Here is an 8,453-nt window from a genome sequence, read left to right on the forward strand (position 1 = left end):
TATTAAATCAGGAGTTAAGCAGGGTTGTGTTCTATCCCCTTTTATATGGATTATTTTGATGGACTTTGTCTTAAGGAGCACAGGAAAGGCAATGGGAGACCACGGAATCAAATGGGGAGGAAAAAGTCTCCTGGACTTGGATTATGCTGATGATTTAAGCATCCTAGATGAAAGTTTGAGCAAAATGAATGAAGTTTTAGAGGCTTTGCGAGTTCAGGGTGCTAGTATTGGTTTGAAAATTAATGTTAGGAAGACTAAGTCACTAAGGCTAGGAATAAGTGAAGATGAAAAGGTGACGTTGGGTAATGAAAAGATTGATCAGGTGGGCAGCTTCACTTACCTTGGTAGTATTATTAGTAAAGATGGTGGGAGCAGTGAAGATGTTAAAAATAGAATAGCCAAGGCTCAGGGTGTTTTTTCACAGTTAAAAAAAGTCTGGAAGAATAGGAAGATAAGTCTGCAAACCAAGATTAGAATCTTAGAAGCTACAGTGATGACAGTGGTCAAATATGGCTCTGAAGCATGGACGCTCCGAAAAGCGGATGAAGATTTGCTAGATGTTTTCCAGAGAAATTGCTTAAGGATTGTTCTGGGTACCCGGCTGACTGACCGTATTTCAAACAATAGGCTATACGAAAAATGTGGTTCAATACCGCTTTCTAGGTCTATAATGAAAGAATGGTTGAGGTGGTTAGGGCATGTTGTGCGGATAAAGGATGACAGATTGCCGAAGATTGTTCTTTTCGGCCAACCATCTAGGGCTAACCGGAAAGCAGGTCGTCCTCGTCTGGGGTGGGAGGACGTCATAAAGAAAGATTTAAAGGAAATGGGAACTTCGTGGGCGGGTGTAAAAAAGGGAGGCTTTGAATAGATTGGGGTGGACGAGGAGCGTGCGTAGCTGTGTTGGCCTCAGGCGGCTTGGTGCTGCGATGAGCTGTTAGTAGTAGTAGTAGTAGTAGTAGTAGCTGTCCCCTCCTCAACGCCTCGCTCTTTACGCTAAAGTTTTTTATTGTTTTAAAAAATAAAGTTGTGAGACAGAGTCAAACTTAAGCGTAAAGAGCGATGCGTTGAGGAGGGGACAGCCCCTTTCATATACGGAATAATTTCTGTTCGTTTTAATTTTTAATGTCGCTCCTTACTTTCAGTCTAAAAAAATTTTTTTTTTTTATTTAATTTGTGATCGTTTTTTAGTTAATGCAGCTTTTATTTTGGCTAACCGTCATTGAATAAGTAAACAAAATTTGCATAAAAATTTGACTTGTCTTTTGCTAAATGGATGTCTTTACAAATTAACTTACGTAACTAACTTCTATATTCGTATATTTTTCTTCTGGCAAAAAATACAAAGTTGCACATTTTTGCAGATATGAGCTTGAAACCTATGTAATAGGGTTTTCTGATACGCTGAATCTGACGGTGTGATTTCAATTAAAATTCTTTCACTTGTAGGGGATGTTTCCCCCCTCTTTAAAAAATCGGGTAAATTTTCTCAGGCTCATAGCCTTTGATGAGTACTACTAAACTTAATAAAATTTATATATTTAGAATCAGCATTATAAACACACTCTTTTGATAGATTTATTGACACCAAAATTCCGTTTTTAAAAGTTTCGATTAATATTGAGCCGTATCGCTTGTTTTTTTATTGTTTTTTTTATTACATATATGTTATTACGTATATGAGGGGGATTCTCCCTTTAGTCAATACCATGCTGTTTACGTTAAAATTAAAAAAAATTGATTCACAAAATTCTGAATCACAAAGGCCGTTTAATTAGAATAGATAGCTCTTTTGAAAGCACTAAAAAAAACTGTAGCGTAAAGAGCGAGGTATGGAGTTGGGTGAGAACCCCCTCACATACGTTATAATTTCTGTTCGTTTTAAGTTCTAATGTTGCTTCTTACTCTCAGTTGAAAAAACTTGTTTTTTTTTTATTTAATTTCTGATCGTTTTTTAAATAATGCTTGGAAATCCGGCGCCCCCTTCATAGAAATGTCCCTTACCCCAAAGAAACCTCCTCCACGGAATTCTTCTCCAGAGTAATCCCCTCCTCTAGCCCCCCCCCCCCGCCAGAAAAAAATACATCCTGAAAATGTCTGTATACATCCCAATAAACAAAAAATAATGCTGGCAAGTCCGGCGCCCCCTTCCTGGCAAGTTCCCTTCCCCCCTGAAAACTTCCTTCATGAACAGATCCTCCAACATAACCCCCTACCCACCCGTCCCTCCCACTACCATAAAAAAAAACTCCTGAAAACTTCTGTATACTTCCCAATAACCAATACTATATATTAACATTGGGTAAAGTTCATAACTTTTAGCCCTCCCCTTGGGGACTTCAGGGGATTAAGTCATCCTAAAAGACATATTTATCATATTTTGACCATGCTGAACAAAATGGTTATCTCAAAATTTTGATCGGGTGACTTTGGGAAAAAAATAAGCGTGGGAGGGGGCCTAGTTGTCCTCCATTTTTTTGTTCAATTAAAAAGGGCACTAGAACTTTTAATGCCCGTTCGAATGAGCCCACTCACGATGTTCAAGGGCCACTGGGTGGATACGATCACCCCTGGGGAAAAAAAACACGCATCCGTGATCTTTCTTCTGGCAAAAAATGCAAAATTCCACATTTTTGTATATAGGAGCTTGAAACCTCTACAGTAGGGTTCTCTGATACGCTGAATATGATGGTGTGATTTTCATCAAGGTTCTATAACTTTTAGGGGGTCTTTTCCCCTTTTTTTGAAAATCAGCCAAATTTTCCCAGGCGCGTAACTTTTGATGGGTAGCACTTGATGAAAGTTATATATTTGAAATCAGCATTGAAATCTGATTCTTTTGATGTATCTATTGGTATCAAAAACCCGTTTTCTAGAGTTTCGGTTACCATTGAGCCGGGTCGCTCCTTACTTACAGTTCGTTACCACGAACTGTTTGATAATTATTAGTTCATTGCAAGATGCTTCCAAATTTAAGTGGCTGCATTCAAATTAAATGTTGACATTAATGCTGCACTAATGTCAATAATTAATTTGAATGTAATTAATTTTAATTAATTACATTAATTTAATGTAAATAATAATTTGAAAAATATAAAAAACTGTGCCTAGGCTATGCAATGCAGCATTGCATAGCCTAGGCACAGTTTTTAATATTTCAGCCTTATTGAATTTTTGTGGGTGTAGGCCATAGGCATTTTATTACAGTCAGAGTTATTAATTACTCAAAATTCGTAACACTCTTAAGATGAAGGCTTCTACGATGAAAAAAAAAATCAAGTTAAAATAATCTTCAGAATCAGAACTTGTTTTATTTGTTTAGTTATTCGGAGTCATTTCCAGTTTGACTGCAAACAATTTGTGAGGCCACACTCGTTATGTATGACAAAATAGAACAAATTTATGAAAAAAAACGGGGGTAATTCCAGCCAGATTTTCACTAGACGGAGTTTTTGTTCTTGGCCAGTTTTCTCTGTTTGGCAGCATTAGCTTTGACATAGGTTATGGACAAACTTTTGCTCATTCTGTTGGTTTATATTATCTTTTTGATGCATTTATTTCTATTTTTCTTTATCTATTCGATGCATTTATTTCTATTATTCTTGGATCTATTATGCCACTTTGAAAAAAATCATCAGTTCTTGATTCCTTCAACTGTCATCCATATTTTTAAATTATTTAAAAAAAGAATTGAAATCTAGGATTCTATTTTTATTCAGGTGAGACTCGATTTCATCAAGTCGAAAAAAAAATAGAAATCTGTTTTCAAACAGTTCGTGGGAACAAATTGTAAGTAAGGAGCGACCCGGCTCAATAGTAACCAAAACTCTAAAAACGAAATTTCGATACCAGTAGAAACATCAAAAGCATCGAAGTTTAACGCTGATTTTGTATGCTGATGCTAATCAGATTTGTGAAACTTATAAAATGTATAAGTTTCATCAAGTTTTACCCATCAAAAGTTACGCACCTGAGAATATTTGTCTTATTTTCGAAAAAAGGGGGAAACACCCTCTAAAAGTCATAGAACCTTAATGAAAATCAAACCATCAGTTCAGCGTATCAGAGAACCATACAGTTGAGGTTTCAAGCTCCAATCTGCAAAAATGTGGAATTTTGTGTTTTGTGCCAGAACAAAGATCACGGATGCGTGTTTATTTGTTTGTTTGTTTTGTTTTTTTTTCTCAGGGGGTGATCGTATCGACCCAGTGATCCTAGAACATCGCAAGAGGGCTCATTCGAACGGAAATTAAAAGTTCTAGTGCCTTTTTTAAGTGACCAAAAAATGGAAGGCAACTAGGCCCCTTCCCACGATCATTTTTTCCCCAAAGTATTTGTTATTGGGAAGTATACAGACGTTTTCAGGGGGCATTGTTTCTAGTAGTGGGGGTGGGTCGTGGGTTACATGGGAGTATCTTTCCATGGAGGAAGTTTTCATGAGGGAAGGGACATTGCTATGAAGGGGGTGCCGGATTTCCCAGCATTATTTAAAAAATAACTATCGGAAATTAAATTAAAAAAAAAACGAGTTTTTCAATTGAAAGTAAGGAGCCACATCAAGACCTAAAACAAACAGAAAATATTACGTATATGATTGGGTTCGCCCCCTAGTCAATACCTCGTTCTTTACACTAAAGTTTTTTAGTACTTTCATAAGAGCTATTTATACTAATTAACGGCTTTTGTGATTGAGGAGCCATTTTTAAAGAATTGGAACAAAATTCAAACTTTAGCGTAAAGAGCTATGTATTCACTAGGGGGCGAACCCCCCTAATATACGTAATAAAAATATACGAATGTTTAAGTTTTCTATTTAAATGGGTTTACAAGTCACGTATATCTATTATTAATAAAAATATTCGTAAATAAAATTAAACAACTTTCGAGAAAGCCATTTAGCAAAAAAAAAGTAAAATTAACATGCAAATTTCGTTTTAATTATTTATGTACGGTGAGCCAAAATCCAAACCCGCATTTATTTAAAAATGTTCAGAAATTAAATAAAAAAAAGTGTTCTACTGAAAGTAAGGAGCGACATTAAAACTTAAAACGAACAGAAATTAGTCCCTCTGTAAAAGGGACTGTCCCCCCTTCAATGCCTCGTTCTTTACGCGAAAGTGTGACTCTTTCTCATAAATCTATTTTTTAAAACCATAAAAAGCTTTAGCGTAAAGAGCGATGCGTACTTTTTGTTATCTTGGAAAGGGGTAAGGTTAGGAAAATGCAACTTTGTCTGTACACCCATTCCTGAAAGTTTCATTTTCCTAACCTTACCTTGCCCCTTTCCAAGATAGCAAAAAGTAGCTAAACTAGAATTTTACCGTTCCATCAAATGCATTGCAAATTTTAAAAAAGGCGATAAACTTGCTTCTTCTTACAAATTATTTGAAAAAAACTACGTTTTCTAAAGAGTTAAAGAGGCTGAGTTACAAGGTCGAACCTTAAAACGTACAGGGATTAGGAGGCACAGTTGGGGCTGCCGCCCCCCAAACTCCCGCTTTCGCAGCCTTTAAATAAAAAAGTTTTTTAAACTGAAAGTAAGGAGTGACATTAAATCTTAAAACGAACAGAAATTATTCCGTATATGAAAGAGGCTGTGCCATCCTCAACGCCTCGCTCTTTACGCTAAAGTTTGACTGTTCTCAACAACTCGTTGTTAAACAAGTAAAAACTTTAGCGTAAAGAGCGAGGCGTTGAGGATGGCACAGCCTCTTTCATATACGGAATAATTTCTGTTCGTTTTAAGATTTAATGTCGCTCCTTACTTTCAGTTTAAAAAACTTTTTTTTTATTTAAAGGCTGCGAAAGCGGGGGTTTGGGGCGGCAGCCCTCAACTGTGCCTCCTAATCCCTGTACGTTTTAAGGTTCGACCTTGTAACTCAGACTCTTTAACTCTTTAGAAAACGTAGTTTTTTTCAAATAATTTCTGCACGTTTTTGTACAGTTTATTACTTATTATTGCTCCTTGTAACTCAGCCTCTTTAACTCTTTAGAAAACGTAATTTTTTTCAAATAATTTAAAAAAGAAACTGGGTTTCTTTTTAAAGTTTGAATTCAGTATTAAAAAATTGTTCTGATGGTGAATCGAACCCGGGTGGTCCGCCTGAAAGTCTGGAATGTAACCGCTAGACTATACAGACACAACAGTAATTGTTTTTTAGTATATGGAAGCTATTTTCGACGCAAGCAAATTCCCAAAAAACTTGAGATTTGGTTTTTGGACAACAGGGAAGGAGTGACCAAATTGAGCTGAAATTTCGAGGATAAGCTCCCAGGCCCCAGGAAAGATTATCGTCTAAATTTCAGCCCGATCAGACAACGTTAAAGGGGGGTTGTGGTCGGAAAAATTAACATGGGCTAATATAGGAAAACAAGGTTTTTCGTAAATATAAATTCGGTGGATAATTTTTTCGGTCTGAAAATATCAAAAGGCCCTAACAGGTCCAAGTCTGCTTAAAATGAGTCTTCATTCAACCGGATCCGTTGCCAACTGTGGCCTTTAGGTGGGGCTAAGAAAAAAAAAAGAAATGAATTTTAAGTGGCTATATTTGGTTTTTTGAAAACAGGGAAGGAGTGATCGGATTGAGCTGAAATTTCGAGGATAAGTTCCCGGGCCCTAGTAAAGCTTAACTTCTAAATTTAAGCCCAATCGAACAACTTTAAAGGTGGGCTATGGTGGGAGGGTCCAAAATTCCGGCCCAGTTTAACCCATGAAGATAAAGTCAGAGGAGGATTAAATTTTGCAAGTTTCTTAGTTTGAGCTTGGGCTACAAAATGCGATTACCGCCGTCTCTCTGCGACCTCTAGGACCTGAAATCGCTTAACATTGTGGTGGGTCGCCTCTTTATAGAGGCACAAGTGTGCCTCATTGAAAAATTGTAAATATACTAAAAGGACAAAGAACGATAGGTGAGGACCTGATAGGGTGTTATATAACTGAGATCAGTGGGTTCTGTTGTATTACCTGTAACACACACGAGAAGTGAAGTTTGGTTAATGCTAACGAAATAAAACATAATAGGATAAAAATATAATAGCCTAGTTTAGAAACAAATTTCGGCTATATATTTGCCCATCAGGGGTGTGGGGGTTAAAGCATAACATATATTAAATACATAGCCTAACCTAACCAAGGTACTTTTTTTGCCCCTAAACCCCCCAAAACCAAAGTTTTAATATTGTAAACGAAGTGATAAATCACTGTTTGCAATCCACAGCATAAGAATTGTCCATTGGAAGAAAGCTGTTTGACTAGTTTTTTTTTGCATGTTCAATGTACGATACAGCGCGTGTGTTACAGATAATACAACAGTACCGATCAGTGCTATAAACTTTCCTCACCCTCAACTAATCCATCAATAAGTAGGGCTACTATTTATCAATCATATTAGGCTACCTTCATCATAGTCTGTCATAGAATAATACTCAATAACACATATAATTACCAGGTGAATGAAAACAGCCAGAAATATCCCGTTAATATCCAATTTTGAAATTCACTATTTTAAAAAACGGTACAATAACAAATGCTAAAAAAAATCCTTCAATTTTCTACCTGCTCTCTTCAGGTAACTATAGTATCATCAAAAGTGTTGGTGGTTGGCTGACGTCGTTACTGCTCCAAGGCAGTATGACTAGTTTCTTTAAATGGTAAATATTTTTGGGCGCCGCCAGGTTAACCTTGTAAAAATCATGGGGTTTATGTTAGTCATTAAGAAAACGTTGTTAAATCGAACCTAGAAGATACCTTCAATAGAAGATCGAAACATCTAATGACATGAACCCAGCAAACCAAAAAATAAACAAAAACTTTTCCCAATTTTTGTAGTATAATTAATGAACAATCAATGCTTGTAAATATAATTAATTATAGTGTTAACTTAATCATTACTGACGATAATTGCATTTAAATAATAAGCTAATTCATAATCTAATAGTTGATGTAATAATTAATGTTTTCATTAGTTTTTGCATAATTTTTTTCTTTTTTTTCAAACTTGGCAGCACATATTAGGCATAAATAAAAAAAGCGTTCGTTGAATTTTTTAAAAAAGATGAATGAATTTTAAAAAATGAAAAAAGATGAATGGATTTCTTAGGGGGGAGAAGAAAAGGAGATTAGTCAAAAGAGAGTTGGATATTTGCCTAGATAGCTACCTGGAGAGAAGAAAACAATTCTTACTCCATATTATGCAGAATAATCGTAGTTAACACATTATGCATGCAGCCAAGCTATAATTTACCCCTCCCCCCTTAATGTGTAAATATATAGTCCATATTACATATTCCCTGTCTAAATAAAATAATTATTCCTTCCTAATATGCAGAATAATCACAGTTAATACATTATGCAGCCAGCCCCGCTATAATTTACCCTCACCCCACCCCCTGATATACAAATATATAGCCCAAATTATATATCAAACAGTTCGGGGTAACAAACTGTAAGTAAG

General features: G+C 35.9%; 1 protein-coding gene across 2 annotated transcripts in view; it reads right to left on the minus strand.

Moving 5' to 3' along the window:
- pot (zona pellucida domain protein papillote) overlaps positions 1-7,612 on the minus strand; it is a 117,096-nt gene extending 109,484 nt beyond the window's left edge. Inside the window, exon 1 of one of the 2 annotated variants that reach the window (XM_089104415.1) lies at positions 7,556-7,612. The gene's annotated coding sequence lies outside the window, so the exon portion shown is untranslated. Of the gene's footprint in view, positions 1-7,445 lie in introns of both variants that reach the window. The other variant, XM_089104414.1, reaches the window with a different exon arrangement.
- Between the last annotated feature and the right edge of the window lie 841 nt (positions 7,613-8,453).

The sequence above is a fragment of the Artemia sp. Qi Xiang Cuo genome, chromosome 18 (assembly GCF_049724085.1).
Source record: "Artemia sp. Qi Xiang Cuo chromosome 18, ASM4972408v1, whole genome shotgun sequence".
NCBI lineage: Eukaryota > Metazoa > Arthropoda > Branchiopoda > Anostraca > Artemiidae > Artemia > Artemia sp. Qi Xiang Cuo.